Below are 7,309 nucleotides of genomic sequence, written 5' to 3' on the forward strand. Positions count from 1 at the left end.
CGGAGAAGAAAAGAGTTGATGTTTCGAGTCCTCATGACCCTTCGACAGAACTTGAGTTCGAGTCCAAGAAAGAGCTGAAATATAAGCTGGTTTAGGGTGTGTGTGTGGGGGGCGGAGAGATAGAGAGACAGAGAGGTGGAGGGGGGGTGTGGTTGTAGGGACAAACAAGCAGTGATAGAAGCAGATCATCAAAAGATGTCAACGACAATAGTACAATAGAACACATAGGTGTTAAAGTTAAAGTTGGTGATATTATCTAAACGAATGTGCTAATTAAGAATGGATGGTAGGGCACTCAAGGTATAGCTCTAGTGGGGTTTTTTTTTTATAATGGAAATAGGTGGGAAAAGGAAAATCTTTATAATTTATTGGAAAAAAAAAGGGAAGGGGGAAACAGAAAGGGGGTGGGGATGGGGGAGGGAGCTCACGACCTAAAGTTGTTGAATTCAATATTCAGTCCGGAAGGCTGTAAAGTCCCTAGTCGGAAGATGAGGTGTTGTTCCTCCAGTCTGCGTTGGGCTTCACTGGAACAATGCAGCAAGCCAAGGACAGACATGTGGGCAAGAGAGCAGGGTGGAGTGTTAAAATGGCAAGCGACAGGGAGGTTTGGGTCATTCTTGCGAACAGACCGCAGGTGTTCTGCAAAGCGGTCGCCCAGTTTACGTTTGGTCTCTCCAATGTAGAGACATGTCCGCCGATGCTGCCAGACCTGCTGAGTTTTTCCAAGTAATTCTGTTTTTGTTGTGAATCAATACTTAGTGGTTGGCACAATTCTTCTCATCCCTGTTGGAGGCCTGATGAATATTTGTCCTCAGTATTCTGATGAGGGGTCTACACATGAAGTGACCTCCCGCCCTTCAGGTTCCGATAGGTCTATTGTGCTTTGTCCATTTTATCTTAGTGCAGGATTTCAACATTTGTGATTGCTTCTGTTTATCTTTTTTTTAATTGATTTCAATCCAGAAGGGAGAAAAAAAGAGAGAATAAAAATCATTCAGCACACAAAGTGATTCACACACCCACCCATTTTGTCTGTTGGTCAAAGAACGAACTTGTGTTTATGCAGCACCATTCACAACTTCAGGCCAGCAAAAGCAATTGACAACCGGTGAAGTACTTTTGAAGTGTTTTCAGTGTTGTGATGTAGGAATCACTCACAGCAAGGTCCCACAATGAAAACCTGTTTTTAGTGATCTTGGTTGAGGGATAAATACTGGGCAGAGGCACTGCCCTCTCCTGCTCTTCTTCAAAATACTGTCATGGGATCTTTAACATCCATCTGAAAGGGGAGTCTTGAACTCTGCTTAATATCTCATCTCAAAGATCTCACCTAAGACGGTGCGGCACTACCTCAGTACAGCATTCGAGTGCCAGCCTGGATTCCATGCTCAAGTCTCTGGAGTGTGAGTCCCAGTCTAACCCGTAACCTTCTGACTTAGAGGCAGGAAAATGCTACTCACTAAAGCCATGACTGACCTGCTTTAGTTAGTTGGTTAAAGTTGGGTGAAACTGGAGCCCATTTTAATGTGTCCCACGGACCTACCTCTACTGGGAATTGAATGTATAATGCCATTCTAAACAATTATCAGTTTAGTGCAGAAGGAAAAAAGAAAAGAAAGGGACAATTCCAAGCAGCTAAATCATGAAAACATCCCTGCCTGGAGTCATTTATGAAACCATGTAATCAGTGAAACGTGCAACTGACCAATAGTATCTGTCAGTCATGAAATAATCAATAAGTTTACACCAGATGAGGATTTCAGAACATCTGCTGTCCTGTAATAAGAATGATAAAACAGCACTAAGCGGATTCCAAATACTCTTGCAGTGGTTTGATGGACAGTTATACTCCTCTTCTTAGCTGCTTGGCTACAGATACTCTAAGCCTACTGCTTAAGCATGCATATTCGATCCAAGTGTTTTGTGCGTTCTTCAAATCCAGGTTATTGTGCAAACAACATTATGACGTTGATCATTAGGCACTTGGAAAGACTAAACCTCTTTTTAAAAAACTTAAAATTTAGCTGAAGATGACGGACATCCTTTTCCAAAAAAAAAAATCAATCAATAAAAGCCCCCTTGCTTGCAAAAGCAGCGTGAGTTCACTGCCTAACACCTTGCATGGAGAAATGTCAGAGACAACACTGGGCTACCAACATGTCAAAACTTATGTGATTCTCCTTTCCGGTTATTTTTATTCTGTTTATTTTTGTTGGGAAGGCAACCTCATTCAGGATTCTGTGACATTCTCAGCTCTGCTTATATTGCTTCTACAGACTTCAGCAGTGTCAGCTTTATCATATATTCTTCCGCTATTTTAAAAAAAAATAGTAAATCATGCCCAACTCAGGTGCTTGACAGATTAATAAAAAGCCATGTCACAGATCCATAAATCCTGCCCTTGGCTTGACCCCATGAGCCAAAAGGTGCCTGCCAGAAAAAAATAAAGTAAACTTCCAACTTCGACTGGGCTCACTTAAGGTGGAGGAGTGATGGAGCACTCTACCGCTCTGAATCCACCGAGATGATCAAGCTATCAGGTGTGCCCCAGGTCAGACATAATACAGAGCTCCACTCTGCGTTGCCTTGACAATGGGCACGATCCCTTCCTTTTTATTACATGTGCAACCACTAAACCCTGTCGGGAGTGCTAACATTCACGGCATCATCAAATGGAGGATAATGGACACAGAACGAATATTTGGAGGTCCTTTGAAGTGGCCTTTCATTCCAGTACTATTAGACACATGGTAGAAAGCTGGAGTGGGAGGGGAGAAGTATCAGAAGGCAGACAGTTTTATCAACTGCAGGAACTTCATCTCCAGCCTGGGGAGCATGTCCAGTAAAGGAAAACCAGAAGACTTCTATCACAAACCTGCAGTCCTCCCTCTGAGATTCACATGGATGATTACCTGATGACCACTCATTAAAGAGGTAAATCTGCCTCAGTAATTGTGAAATCAACCCCTCAAGGAAGAAAATGAGAAATCACTGTCAGAGCGTACCCAAAAAAGGTATCAGCCAAGCCTTAGAGGACAGCACTCCTGCCTTTGGGTCACAAAAGGTTCTGGGTTCAAGCCCCACTCCAGAGCCTTGAGCTTGAGGTTGACACTCCGGTGCAGTCTCGAGGGAGCGCTGCACTGTTGGAGGTGCTGCTTTTTGGACGAGATGGTGGATGTAAAAGATCCTATTGGCAATATTCAAAGAAGAGCAGAGGCAGTCTCCCTGGTGACCTGGCCAGTATTTACCCCTCAACCAACATCAGTAACAGTTATCTGTGGCACAGGGGATGCTGCCAGCTTGCAGCCTGTTCGAATTAGGTCTAGAATGTTCTAAACAGCAACGGGAGTCCAACATTCATCAGATAACCTCCGTCTGCATTGCAAAAGGGGCCTACTGCCTAAAGCAGGCAGGTCCTTGTGCAAGTGGCAACAAACAGAGCGCCAACATTAATGGGACTGTAAAGCTTACCAGCCCTACTTTGGCACCATTACCAGGGCCACTCATGCAGATTTAAAAAAAAAGATCAAGGAAAATCTATTTTGCAGTTATGCCTCAAAACAATTTGGAGAAAGTCAGCCTGGGCGGTTCTTTATAACAGCTGGCTGAAGAGTGACAGTTAGCGAAGAGAGAAATGCGAGACAGCAAAATTAAAGAGGGCTTGTATCAAGGCCTGGAGGTTTTAATGCTCCAGTATCCTGTGGGCAGTGGATTCTATCACAAACTCAATTCAGTGGAAGACCAAGCTTACATTTATAATCACATCTTCCATAACTTCAAGACATTCCAAAGCCATTAAAAAGTGGTTATTTTGAAGTGTAGTCAATATTGTCGTGTAGGAGACAAGGCAATTTGTGCACAGCCAAGAGCCAAACAGAAATGCAATAATGATTGGGTTTTTTTTTTAAAAAAAGGTGTTGGTTGAGGGATAAATATTGGCCAGAACGCCCTCTGCTCTTCTTCAAAATAGTGCCCTGGGATCTTTGACACCCATCCGAGGGGGCAGAGTCTTAGTTTAATGTCTCATCTGAAAGATGAGCAGCACTCCACTGTGGCGTCAGCCTGGAACTTATGCTCAAGTCTCTGTAGCTGTAATAGAAACTACAATCTGCCGACTCGAAGGCAAGAATGCTACCTACTGCACCACAACCGGCTCCAAATCCCTCTTCACCGATGGGGCACTATTCACTTATGGCCGTATTAACGTGTTCAAATAAAACTCCATTGCGATTTTAGCATCATTGAAAGCTGGTTTATTTTAAATGGCTTAAGGCTGCAAAAGAAAAGTGGACCAAAGAATACGAATAAATTCGCATACGGTTACCACACAGCAGGACTTCATCCCATTAACCAAAGAGATCTGCTGGTGCAATCTGAACTCAGCCCCAGTGACTGATTGAATGACTAGTTATCCATTAGAAATCTTCACTGCTGGAGTATGCAAAGCGTTCTACCCGAAAACAGTATTAATATGCATTATATGCAGCAGCAATTAAAAACGTGTTACTGCCCAAGAAGATGCATGAACAATCACAATCTATGATCATGTTAACAAGGGAGTGCTTTGGGGAATTCAAAATCAAATTTTGGTCTAAAAAGTTATTCATTTCCTAAAAACACCCTCAAGGAAGGTGTCGGAAACCTCATTTTCCTTCAACTGGGACCGTCAAAGACTCTCCAGCAAATGAGATGTTGCTCATCATTATTTCACTTGCTCCACAATTACTTCACATGTCAATAACGAACAGTTCTCAAGAGTATGTGCTAAAGTGGATATTGTGTGGGCCTTTACTCCTAATGATCTACCAATTTAGATATAAATGCTGCACACTGCACCCACAGCAGACGCAAAAGATCCTTCCCCACCCCTCTGGCCCATGCTGTATACAGGGTTAAAATACCAGTTGAATTTGACTTGCACTCCAACAATGACGTCCGTGGGTTAAGCTTAAAAAAAGAAACCTTGAGCGGGCACTGCCAATGCTGACCAACAACACACACACACACACACACACACACACACACACAGACACACAGACACACAGACACACAGACACACAATTCCGAGAGAGCTTGCAGCCACTCCTGACATTTGACCCCCAAATTGCAGCACAAATCTGAAAGCATGTAATTAGTCGGCAGGCTGTCTTTAGCTGCTGTTGAATGAACTGTTAATAAAAAGCAACAGACCACTGGGTGTCGTGTAATTGCTATGAACCCGGTGCACTGCCAATGCTGGGAGGAATAAATGGGCACCGTGCTACTAATAAAGCCATTTAAATGCACATTTAAAAACAAATGTTGGGCCTTAATGAACAGCGCGAGTTAACCAATTCACTGGAGCCATACCGAAAAATAAATTTCATCTGCTCCGGCTACCCTGCATTGGGACTGAAGTGTGAATCTTGATCTTCTTGAGCCCCCGCTCCCCCACACACTATTTTGGAAAAAATATAATACCAAATGAAGACAGTACGGATGGTGAGATTTATGCTCAAATATATTTAACATCCTTGTGAAAAGGCTTTGCAGTCAAGGAAGGAAGCTGGCAATTTGAAACAAAAAAAATAGTAAAAAAAAAAATTGATGGAAGTGCAAATGTGCAGGGTCCTTCAGTATCTGCAAAGGGAAAGGAAAGGGTCATGTTTATCGCTGGGGTCCCTGAGAATCCATTCAGCATCATTCATTAAACATTTGTGGGAAGCAAGTGCCGTTTTGCTCACAAGCCTGACAACGACTCAAAAAGGTTAAATACACCATGTGGTGTGGTATATAATCTTGCAGCATAGGAGGCTATTCGGCCCACTGTGCCAGTGCCAGCTCTTTTGAGAGGCTTATCCAATTAGTGCTACAACTCTGCCCTTTCACCATAGTCCGGCAGGTTGCCCCCCCCCGCCCATCTTTTGAAGTATATATCCTATTCTGAAAAGTATATTCTACTTTTCAAAGTCCTTCCACCACCTTTTCAAGCATTGCATTCCACAGTTATTAGAAAAGGCAGGTTGAGAGAGACTGGAATAGAGTACTATCCTTCCTGGGTATATTTTAAATCGAGCCCACGGGATATAAAATAACACCTCATCACATCATTCAGACATCCAAAAGTGTTTCGCAGCCAATGACATGCTTTTAAAGTGTAGTTACTGCTAACTGAGGGGGAGCAGAGCAGCAAATTTATACACAGCAAGATCCCACAAATATACGCAGCCATCAAGTACTGCAAGCTTGCGTGGTCCACCTTTGTTCTGCACCAGGTTAATGGAGCTTCACCTGGGCCACAGCGAGGTTGCTGCAATTAATCTCCATGGGCTTGGGGTGAGCTAGGGCAGGTGGGAAGTATCCAAGGTTAACGCCATGATCACTATTCGGTAACCTCTGCTGCAAAGAATAGTTGATTGGTGGGAACAAGATCCAGCTTGGTGATTGTGCGTTTCATAGTAGAATAGCACTACAAACAGGAGGGGTTTAATTTAAACAGCCCTGGTTTCTCCTCTCACCGCCCGTCCTTAAACAGCAAGGCGTTTTTGATTCTTGATTTCCTCTGTTATAAGCGGCGGCTTATTTCTCAGCCCCTCAATTTAGGTGTGATCCAATTTCTATTAATAACCTCACAGCAAATGTGACATAGGGGGTTAGTTTATTCGCGCACACTCAAAATGCGGGGCTGGGAGGTGGGGGGTGATTTCATACAATAAAAGAGGGATAGAGAAAGAAAGGTAAAAGGCAAAAGACCACAGGGCAAAGACTTGTTTCATGTGCGAGTCAAGAATCAAAGTCCAATGATGTATCCTTTCACAGGTTTCGGCAGACTGAAAACTGATGCTGGATAATTCACTTTTTCAGTAGAGATAATTTCCATAATGGGATAGGCAATTAGAACAAATTATTCTTGTCAGTGCTGGTATAGAAGTTCTAGTTGGCTAAGATCAAGTGTAGTATCTATTTTTATCAGTTTAATGTCTGATACGTCCCTTATCTGGGGGCCATATATTAAATTAATTTTTGGAGTAGGAAGATGGAATAAGGGCTTGCTCCATCCACTCCATTCATTGACTTGGTAGAAAGTATAGATGGGGCCAGGCATTCACCTGGAATGAGACCTTGTTCTGAGCTGCTGCTTGCTATATGGAAGATGGCAGACTGATTTACAAGTTCCTCAAGGCTTTTTTTTTTGCTGGGGGTGGGGGGTCATCTGACTCCTACCTCTCAACTTTGGGCTTTGACAATGGATGTGTATCCTTTATTCTGATTCTTGAGATTGTTAATGTTTTAACTATTGAAGAATTATAAAAAGGTTTCAGGGTCTAAG

At 43.0% G+C, this 7,309-nt stretch overlaps 1 pseudogene; it reads left to right on the forward strand.

Moving 5' to 3' along the window:
- Window positions 1-6,885: 6,885 nt before the first annotated feature.
- On the forward strand, window positions 6,886-7,090 carry LOC121286603 (annotated as a pseudogene).
- The last annotated feature ends 219 nt before the right edge of the window (window positions 7,091-7,309 follow it).

The sequence above is a fragment of the Carcharodon carcharias genome, chromosome 13, assembly GCF_017639515.1.
Source record: "Carcharodon carcharias isolate sCarCar2 chromosome 13, sCarCar2.pri, whole genome shotgun sequence".
Classification (NCBI taxonomy): Eukaryota; Metazoa; Chordata; class Chondrichthyes; order Lamniformes; family Lamnidae; genus Carcharodon; species Carcharodon carcharias.